This window comes from Littorina saxatilis, linkage group LG2 (assembly GCF_037325665.1).
Source record: "Littorina saxatilis isolate snail1 linkage group LG2, US_GU_Lsax_2.0, whole genome shotgun sequence".
NCBI lineage: Eukaryota > Metazoa > Mollusca > Gastropoda > Littorinimorpha > Littorinidae > Littorina > Littorina saxatilis.
Window position 1 is genome coordinate 85,442,306 of NC_090246.1, and position 11,560 is coordinate 85,453,865.

Consider the following 11,560-nt stretch of genomic DNA (forward strand, 5'->3'; position numbering starts at 1 on the left):
CGGTCACCACAGTTTTACTTGTAAAAACTCGGCCGACCATACGTCCAGTTTCGTGAGAACAAAAACGGGTGAAGCCACTTAAAGACAAGGGCGGCAGACACAAAAGGGACTTTGGTTATTACAGAAACCTGATAGCCTTCAACATCAAGGCGGAACTGGAGAGCGAGACTGTGACAATTTTGCAAAGTGGTGGTGAGGCGGCGTGGGTGTTATCTTGGGGCTGGTGTGTGTGTGCGTGTATGTGTGTGTGTGTGTGCGTGCGTGCGTGCGTGCGTGAGTGTTTGTGTGTGTGTGTGTGCGTGTGTGTACATGGTGGAGGGAGGGGGACAGTGAGAGGGAGAGTGCGTGCAAGCGTGTGGGTGCGTGGGTGTGTGCGTTTGCGCTGTTATGTGTGTATGAGTGCGTGTGCGTGTGTGTATGCGCGCACACGAGGTTCTATGCTATACGTGCATGAAAACATGCGTGAGACGAAAGGCAATCTAGTGTGTGCACCCACTCGTAGCTATGGCAATATCGGGAGCGGTTCTCAGGGATCGCGCTAGCTTTTTAAAAAACGCGTAAGTCATACGCAACGAAACGAAAAAAACGCGTCACGGACCAATATTTTTGCGTACTACGAAAACACGTACAGACACAAACACAACACGCACGAAAGACTTAAAGACACTCCTTACCTAAATACGGCGAGTTTTCCTGTCGAACTCCGCGCACGCCTGTCGAATAACACCCCTGCTGTCTCCAACCTTCGGGCCTTGCGAGTTTGTTTCCCGCTCTAATACGACTAGACACACTTTCCGCCTTTTGGAAGCGCGAGATGGGAGAGCAGCTAATGTCTGTTTCATTATCCGACAAGACATTATCTGGTAATACCCTCGTTACGTTCGTTTGCGATACTTCGATGCAAAAAGAAACGGACTTTAGTTTTGACGCGCAGATTTCATGTGTGTCGTCACTTTTCGAGCCCTATAGTCAGTTTCAGGATCGGGTGATTATTAAGTCAGAGCAAAAGCGCTGCGTGAAGACAAGAAAAAGTTACAATATTTTTGCGTATGGCTTACGCGGCGCGGCGAAAAAAACGCGTCAGCGACTTTTAAAATGCGTCAAATACGCAAAAATCGTGCGTAAACGCAATCCCTGGTTCTATGTGTCACAGGGCCGTTGTGTCATAGGGCCGTTGTGTCACAGGCACACTGAATGGTCTGTGTGTCACAGGGCCGTTGTGTCACAGGGTCTCTGTGTCACAGGGTCTCTGTGTCACAAGGCCGTTGTGTCACAAGGTCTCTGTGTCATAGGGCCGTTGTGTCACAGGGTCTCTGTGTCATAGGGCCGTTGTGTCACAGCGCTCAAAGCCTCTTTTATAGGACTTTTGTTACAATACTGGTTAATACTTAAAACCCGGAATTTCTATTTTTTGTCTTTATATCTAGCTCAGTTTATAGACTTTATGGGTGGATCTCTGCATATGTGATTCTGACGAATTTTCATTATTTTTTGGTTGAAACCAATCCCACCCCCCCCCCCCCCCCCAACAAAAAAATTATATCAATAAAAAAATTGTTGTTGGTTTTGTGTGTGTGTGTGTGTGTGTGTGTGTGTGTGTGTGTGTATGTGTGTGTGTGTGTGTGTGTGTGTGTGTGTGTGTGTGTGTGTGTGTGTGTGTGTGTGTGTGTGTGTGTGTGTGTGTGTGTGTGTGTGTGTGTATGTAAAGGCTTATGTTCTAGAAATCTAAATATCATGACAAGATGAATCATGATTTGCATCCACTTCGCTCAGTGATGTATTCCCTGCTTGTCGTTATCTTATACTATGCCAGCAATAAACTCTATTTGGTGGTTCCTTTGGTTCCTGTATATTTCTGCAGGACTTGTGCCTTATGTTGACAGAAGAACTTAGGCCTACTATTTTGCGTCTCATTTTTTATCCCCTTACAGAATCCAGCTCTCTTGCCGTCCGATATGCACTAATCGTGTTGGGACTTAGACAGAAGTAGTTTGTACCTTATACAGCAAACAACGAGCTTACATCCACAAACGGGGACTAAAGCGACTTTATCTAAATACTAGCTGTACCCGTTGTCCAAGCCCGTACGCGGCTTATATACACGCACCCAATCACACACACACACACACGCACACATGTGCACAAATACATACATGTTCTCACGCGCTGCGCGCGTTCGAATAACACGACGCCCGAGAGAATTGAATTGAATTGAATTGAATTGAATTGAACTTTATTTAACAAGGATTAAGATTTAAGGCTACGCCTTTTCTTACAATCTGTCCTTGACACACAATTATAAAATAAAAATTAAAAAATTAAAAAAAGTTTAAAAGTTAACAACAAAAAGAGGTTGGAAAACATGAGCACGTGATGATAAAGATGACGATCATGATGATGATGATGACGATGATGACGATGATGAAGATGACAACTGCCCTGTGACACAACGACCCTATGACAAAACAGCCCTATGACACAGAGACCCTGTGACACAACGGCCCTGTGACACAGAGACCCTGTGACACAACGGCCCTGTGACACAACGGCCCTGTGACACAGAGACCCTGTGACACAACGGCCCTGTGACACATAGAGCGCCCCCCGCAATATCGGTCGGCTGGGGAAAAAAGTCGGTAGATTGCATAGTGTGTTACAGCACAGAAATTAAAAAAATCAACAGTCTATTATAGAAGCCAAGAACGTGCAAAATGAACGCAGAGCATTTAAACGGGAGTTCGCTGCACTTAAACATAGTGAACTAGTTGCAGGTTGTTGGTTTTTTTAAATTTGTTTTTTTTATCGCAGAATGAGTTGTTGTCCCTAGCGTGCCTCAAAACAGCCAAAACTCTTCCATGAATTGACAAGAATTGTGGTTCAGGTATTAAAAGTGTGTGTGTGTGTGTGTGTGTGTGTGTGTGGGAGTGTGTATGTTTGTGTGTGTGTGCACGGTGAGTGTGTATGCGTGCGTGTGTGTGTGTGTGTTTGTGTGTCAGAGCGTGTTTGTGTGTGCATGTCTGTCCGTCCCGTCCGTGTCTCAGCCAGCCTGTCTGTATGTATGCGTGATTCTCTCTCTCTCTCTCTCTCTCTCTCTCTCTCTCTCTCTCTCTCTCTCTCTCTCTCTCTCTCTCTCTCTCTCTCTCTCTCCGTCAGTGTGTGTCTGCGCTGAGTTTAAACGGTTCTTCCTTCAATAGGCGGGGTGTTTCGTTCTTTTTGCATCCTACCCTAATTAAGCTAATCGCACTAGATATTCCTTCCCAACATTTTGATCGGTATAATCCTATATGAAAAATATAGCATATATAAAAAAAATTGTGAACGTGATCTGCATTATTTTTGTGTGAAACGATTTTGTCCTTTCTTGGTTTCCATAATTATTGGGTATCCTGGTTGGTACCCATTTCATGTCCAAGAACTAAATGTAATGAACTAAGTGTCCACAAGTGTCGAAAGAAAAAACCACAATGAGCAATTGCTAATGATCGCGATATTTGTTAGTCAATATTGACAGTGCAGTTGTGTGTAAAAACGCAGACTCTGTTATGGATGTCTTTGTTTGTTTTGGTAATTTCTGACGTGTACAATGGCTGCTAGTGCAGCCCAAAGGTGCGGGGGGGGAGGGGGGCAGATACAGAAAGAGACAATAGAACGGGAGAGAGACACAGACAGACAGACAGAGGCAAGGAGACAGAGACAGACAGACAGACAGACAGACAGATAGACAGACTGACAGACAGACAGACAGTACAGAGATAGGCAGACATAGAGACAGCGGAGACAGACAGACAGACAGACAGAGAACGACACAACAGAAACAGGTTAAATGCGGGCAGTTTCTCTCTCTCTCTCTCTCTCTCTCTCTCTCTCTCTCTCTCTCTCTCTCTCTCTCTCTCTCTCTCTCTCACACACACACACACACACACACACACCAACAAACACACTAACACACACACTAACACACACACTAACACAACACGTTAGCTTACCTTGACCTTGTATCGATACCCGCAACGGCCAATCTGCCTCTCTTCTTTACGGCTGCATGCCCCAGGACCATCAGTCACTCGGGCACTGGTCTCAGGCTGTCGCTGGTTTGATGGTCTTTCTCTCATCACGATCACTTGATTTCTCGCTGCTCTTTTCTCTTCTCTCTTGTTGATGGCCGCAGGAGCGGTCATCTATTGCAATGCGTTCGGAGAGCTGACGTGTCTCGTTTTGTTAACTTTCTCACGAGATCAGTTTCAGGTGGGTTTTTTCTTCTCTCTCTCTATCTCTCTCTCTCTCTCTCTCTCTCTCTCTCTCTCTCTCTCTCTCTCCCTCTCTCTCTCTGTATGTATGTCTTTGTCTGTGTCTCCCTCTGAGTCTCTCCGCTTCTGTCTTTCTATGTCTGTCTCTGTCTATGTGTGTGTGTGTGTGTGTGTGTCTCTCTCTCTCTCTCTCTCGCTCTCGCTCTCTCTCTCTCTCTCTCTCTCTCTCTCTCTCTCTCTCTCTCTCTCTCTCTCTCTCTCATCCGACTCCTGGCACACAGGTCAAAGCAGAGGTTAACTTGAGTGCACGTGTACCTAGCAGGAGGGGGGTGATTCGGGTCAGAAGTGGGGTAAAGCACTTTGGTCTTCAGTCTTTGGGCCCAAGACTACGTATTTGCTTCAAAGTCAATGAACGCGCCAGTTTTCAACAGCAACGATGGTAAGGAGAAGTTTACTTGCAAATTTACATCAAGGTTGTGCTATTTTTGATCCGGTGCGTGGTCGTCAGTGCACGGCAATTGCGCTGGCTGCGTTGTTGTTCTTTTCAGGTTTGACAAATGACTCTCCCGTGCACCAACCGGCGTCAGCTGACGACGTACTCAGTGTTATTCAACCTACTGATTTGGATAATGTTCTGTTTGAAGGCTCGGCATAGTATGGTCAAATACAACTACACACATATGTACTCGTTACCATTAGCCAACGCTCGTCACAACACTAATAGACTACGAAACAATCTCTTCGATCATCTCTGCGCTGAGTCGGTCACACTTTTCCTCACCCCTGCCAACAATCTCAAACCGTAACAGCACAGAATATCGTCCATACCGGCAACCAATTATTACCATGTCCCAAATAGCATTGTATCTCGTTGGTAAGACACATCACAATCTTACAACCACCACAACGAAGACCAAACATCAAAAACAAAATGTACAGGTATTTGTAACACCCTCTTCATGACGCTTTCATCAAAACGATCACAAGAACATGCACCATGCGCCTTGCCCTTAAAGTTGCATGATAACCTACAACGACCGCCAAACCGTCTCCTCACTCTAACAGCAAAACTAGTGTGAAACATAAGTAATCAATTTATCCACTTGACTATATTCACAACAGGGACCTATCACTCTTCTTTGCATGTTTTTATGCCTACGGATTTTCAAATACTCTGCAACACATGTAACCCAAATTCAACATGTGCCCGTACAATACCGCTTCTTTTATGAAAACATTGCTTCGGCCATGTTGATTTTAATCAACCAATTTTCTTGTTCTTCTTCTCCTTAATCACTGGATTTCTCATGCTGCTTTTCAGTTCTCTTTTAGTTCTGTGATAATTTATCCAGTTACCTTTTTGCTTGCCATGGACTGTCGGTGCATTGGTCGTCTTTCTCTAGTGACTATCACTTGATTTCTCGCATCTCGTTTCTCTTCTCCTCTCCGGGTCTTCTTCTTATATTTTTTAACTCAGGATTTCTCATGTTGCTTTTCAGGTCTCCTTTCTAAAATAGGTCATCCAGTTACCAATCTGCTTGCCATAGACGAACGGTGCGATGCACGTATTTCTTTTGACAATTGATTTCTCGCTTCTCTTTTCACTATTATTCGCTGTGGTGCTTCCCTTGCTGTCTGTGTTTTCATTCAGTCTCTTATCACTTGACTTGTGTCTTCACTTTTCAGTACTCTTCCTTTACTTCGAACTACGCGGCGTATGTGTTCGTAGAATGGCATAAATAAATCGCATAAATTTTTTTTTTTTAAAGTAATAAAAATCCCTGCGCTTAGAACTGTACCCACGGAATACGCGCGATATAAGCCTCATATTGATTGATTGATTGATTGATTGATTGATTGATAGAATGTCAGTGTCCGGTGCCATAAATGATGTTGACTGGGTAAGTTTGTGCACTGGGTAGAAGTCTTCTGTCCTGGTCCACAACAGTAAAGAGAGCGCTGTAACAGGTGTAAAAGCTTCTCTGTTCTGAGGTAGCTGTTCACTCATCTGTCGTTTCGAAAGGAAATTGGGTCACTGCATCAGTGCATGATCCCGCCATTGATTGATTCTAAGAATACCTCTTCGTGAGACAGGCTGAACTTTTCTTCTCACAAATCACAAAGTCTCTTCGTAGGGCAGACCGAACCAATGACAGAGCCTTTTCTTAGGACAAATCGAACAGCTATTCTCACAAATAACAATGCCTCTTCGTGGGACAGATCGAACAAGTATTCCTAACCGATCTAGATGTGCAAGTGTCTCAAAACGCGTCCGCCTAAATTTCCCTGCTCAGCACGTCAATACAACTTTCATTGAAGAGTCGTAACTGTCGCACCACGAAGCCCTGTATAGTCTGTAAACGTGCAGTCCGTTTCCATGGCGGCGACGACCAACATTTTTCTCCTTTTTTTATTACATTTTTTCATTCCTTTTTCAATTTTTTTTCTCTTTACGGGTTTAAACTGTTTGGTATTTATATGAAAGGTTTCAGTAGCTTGGAGCACTGGTTGAAAAACTTCCTTCCTTTGCACATTGTCTTTTTTGTTTGAATGACCACAAAAAAGTCGTTCCCAGTAGTTTGAGAAGTTCTCAAACCTCAACTAACCTTCTGCCGCGCGACAGCGTGTTTCCAAATAATAAAAAGTTATTGTATAGTTGTAGTGGATAAAAGTCGTTTGTTCATTCAAGTTCAATGCTTATTTTCTCTAAGGTCCAGGAGACATGTTCTGCAAAACCCTCTCCTACTCACATGTCCTATGCATTAGAGCGCTTACGTCCCTTTGTTTCTTAGACAGTTTGCAAAGTTACCCCCCACTCCAGGCATGAGTCTCTGACCGTCACACGCCCAGCAGCAGCAACCGTGTACAAAACAAACAGAAGCAACGACGCTACATGACAGCGGCCAGGGACAAGTAGACACTTGGAGAGACAGGTGCTGGGGCTACACAACCACAAGGGTCCTTGTCCGTCAAGACATGGCTGACCACACCAACAGGTACTGACTGCATGCCTAAAAACTGGCAGACAGTTTTGCGAGGTTTTCACAAAGTTTTCAATTTACCAAAGAAAAAGCAGAAAATCTTGACAAGAGGTCCTTGTCTGGCGAAAAACGTTGGACCACACGGCGAAGGACATACGGTGTGGTCGGCTTCGTCTTTTGTAATAACTGGCCTACTTCCGTCCATATCAGTCATGCTTTTACAAAAGCAAATTGTTTTGTTCCCAAATGCAGCGCGACTCAATAACGGAGCAACAAGGAAGTGTTTCTTCAAAAGAAGCCATGCTTGATAAAAGCACTTGTATGATGTGTATTTGGTAGTTTAATACAAGCAGTATAAATAACAAACTTATCACAACCCTCTACATCCTTATAGTGTGTTGTTATTTATCCTGACGTCCGTTGAAGGGCGTTAGTTAGTTAGTTAGTTAGTTAGTTAGCTGTTGCTTTTCGGGTCCAGCGGACCATAATAGGCCAAATCAGGACCCCCGAAGGGCGTTAACTCATGTTAGTTATGACGATACAAAACGGAAGTGACTTGTCCAATGATCAGACACGGTTCCTGTGCTTTTGATTGGCTGAATGCTTATCAGATGATCCAGTCAATGCTGTCACTAACTGCGCTCAGTCCCACTCAACTTTTCACACGGGGAATTCTATCAACCGATGGATGAAACGGGAACAGCTTCGATGGAAAAGTTTGCTAAATGTCCAGCAAATTCTCAAAGGTCACTTGATCATCAAATCCTCAAAGGTCACGTGACCAGCGAATTCTCGAAGGTCACGTGACCAGCAAATTCTCAAAGGTCACGTGACTAGCAAACTCTCAAAGGTCATGTGACAAGGCAAATCTTCAAAGATCACGTGACCAGCAACATTCTCAAAGGTCACGGCACTGAGTAGCCTGTCCAGACACTGGTCTGAGCACGAGCGCTCCCTGGATTATGACTCTGCGTGGCGACTGACCCACCGCTGCACACGACCCGCTGACTGGTTTCCCGACCTTGGTTTAGTGAGGACAGAACTGCGTCCTGCGTGTTGTCCACCCTGCAACACATACGAAACGCATTTTGTTACATCTGTCCATGACAGCTCTATCTGTACTTGTCGACTAATGAAAACAAAATAGAAATAGGCGCAGTGGCCTAGTGGGTAAGACGCTGGTCAAAAAGGGTGGACATTTTTCCGATCTCCAAGGTCAACTTATGTATAAGGATCAGGATAAGATTGATATAGTCCTGTCAGGTTACCCTCATGGAAATTCGGCCTGCTTTCTCCTTGAGGAAAGCGAGCTGCCATGCAGTAAACGGCGCTACCCTTTTTTTCTTTCTTTTTTCCTGCATGCGTGTATTCATGTTTCCAAGCCCTGAGACTTTCGCTGTGAACTTGGGTTCTTTATCAAGCGCATGCGTGCACACCGGGGGGTGTTCGGACACCGAGGACAATCTGCACAAAGTTGACTCTGGGAAAGAAATCCGGCCTCGCCGAACGTGGGGATCGAACCCAAGCCAATAGTGACAACTGGTTTTGAAGCCAGCGCCGCTAACGACTGAGCTATTTCCCCGCCCCAGAAGGAAAGAAGAAAGAGTGAAAACGGCATGCACACAAATAAAATAATGAAATCCGAGAGTTGAAGCTTCCTCTCTCTCTGATCCCCGTCCCCCGTTGTTTATATGTGCGCTTCTGGACTAAGTACTATAAACCATTCAGCGTGCCCCCTCCCCCCCCCCCCCTCCTTCGCGGCCCCTCACGAACACACGCACATGCAAATAACGACGCCGACAACAACCACGACGACGACGATGGTGACAAACAGGAAGAAGAAATACAAGAAGAGGAACAAAACAAAGAAGCATTCAAACCCGGCACCAAAAAGAACAAATACCGAAAAGCCAAAGACATGAAAGTTCAAACACCTGCTCCCACATGTTCGTTTACGTGCCTTTTTGTCAACCTCGCAAGTGTACGAGACAATTACCGAAATACAATCTGCCATCTTTCAGCAATGTTATGGCCTTGGAGGTTTATGCTTTCCGGCTTAAGTCTGGGTCTTAAGTCCACACTGTTTTTGCGTCTGTCACTGGTTGTGGTATAAAGTTCAACAACTGTGCTTTTAGTGAACAACAACAAAACAGATGTGCTTCGTTTTTTTAATCAGAAAAAAGAAACAATTATTTCTGCCCCGCATACATCGCGAGAGTTGTACTCCCATACGTTCAAACAGTATACACTATATACATAAAACCCAGCCCGCCTAAAAATAAAAAGGCCAGTTTTTAGGGTGGCATTGATGTCCATATGACTGTAGGAAGATGGTCCCAACATATTTCGGTAGGACTGTGAGAAGAAACACAAACAGACGGGATAGTGCCGAGATTGTGTGACAGTTTATAAAGGGTGTTCATCGCCCAGACTAACATGATGTCCACATGACTGTAGGAAGTCGGTCCCAACAGATTTCTGTAGGACTGTGAGAAGAGACACAGACAGACGGAATAGGGCTAAGGTTTTGTGACAGTGTATAAGGGTGTTCACCACCCAGACCGACAACTGCTCGCTGTCTTTGATATCCTGTCGTAAATTGTTCGCACCCGACACAGACCAGGAATTAAGGGCCATCCACACCGATACCCGTACCCCGAATGAGCTCCGCTTTACCACCCTGTTAAAGGCACCCTCTTTCTCATGCAAGCGACCATATGCAAAGTCACACATATGTCCTGGGTTTAACACGGAATTGGAGCATCCCTTCACAAATAATTTCTCTGTAACTGGTTATGGGCTGTGAAAGACTTTTCAGGGTTCACGTCCTCTCAAATAGCCATGATCTATACGGGACATTATTAGTATTATTATTTTTTAAATTTAGTTTCAATTTATTCCACGTTCGTATTTTCAAATTGACAGCACTACAAACACATCATCGTATATGGGACATTATTGTTAATGTGCTACAAATGTAAACTTTCCACGTGACATTATAGGCCAGGCACTAGCGAGGGGTGCGTCTGAAACAAGTTGACAAGGAGTACGTGTGGAAGGTTTGCCTTAATAAAAGCAAGAGCATTCACTCTATCATAACCCATACAAAACCCGACAGAGTTATTTCCGTACAGAGTGGGATTGTTTGCTGAATTACTTTTGCAGATTGACATGGGTGTCAAAATAAGAACTACACACAAAACCTGCAACTCTGCACAGAAAGCATTGAGACTGTTGATTGTGTGTATGTGTCCAATTGTAAAGATGCTCTAATCACACGTGAAATCCTTGACAGGTTCGTGGTGGCGACACTCGATGGCCTACTCGAGAAGGATGGCGCCTTTTAAAGGACCAGGGCCGGACACAAACCGGAAGGTGGTGGTCCATGGTTGTACACATACAGGCGCCTTAGGAAGAAAAACGTGGTGGGAACATGTGATTGTAGTTGAGTTGACTATTTTTACATAATTCAGTCAAGTTAGAGTAAATCGCCTATGTTCGTGTTGCATCATTATGTCTGGAGATTGGGACAAAATCAGTGCTTGAAATTGTTCATTCCTGCAAGAACGAAAATGAGCGAAGAATTAAAGGCTGCCATATTTGTAGCGTTCATTAATTAATTCATATTGTTTACATGTGCCAATAATATTATAAAACTGTACCTAAGGGGATATAATAACGATTGGCTGTAGCTTTCGAACACAGAAAAAATTATTTCAGTATTGCAAAGTGGTGTTGATAGTGTCGAATGTAAACAGAACAGTCTCAAACGCCATCTTTGGTTTACGAAACGTCACGAAGTGACGTCAACGGTCTAAAAATAGCCCAAGTCCTGGAGAACTGTTGCTAAACAATGCAATTAAGAATTAATTATTTCTCGTAATTGGTAAGGACTTCAAACCTAAAACTTTGCAGGAAGCTTAATTTATACATCCCCGCAACGATGGGAAAAGCCCTGGAAGTAATTAAACTAATTAGATAGGACTATGTCAGCCTTTAAGGAAAGACAACAAAACAGGCTGAATCTCATTAAAGTTTTCATATTTCAATCCCCACAGACCCGGTAATGTTAAAACCATACAACTGCTTTTTTTACACACCAAGGTCCAGTAATATCAAATATCAAAAATGTGCAAACACAAAAGGATAGAACGTTGTCAAAACGTATACATAGCTTCAAAATTAACGATACTTTTTGTAAACCGATAGCTAAAACTTGAGAACTGCTTTAGTTCTACTTCTGTTAAAAAGGTGGCAACATACTGTACTAGTCTTGATATGTTTGACCGGTTTTCATATAAAGGTTTGACTTTTTCAGGTTGCTTGACAACA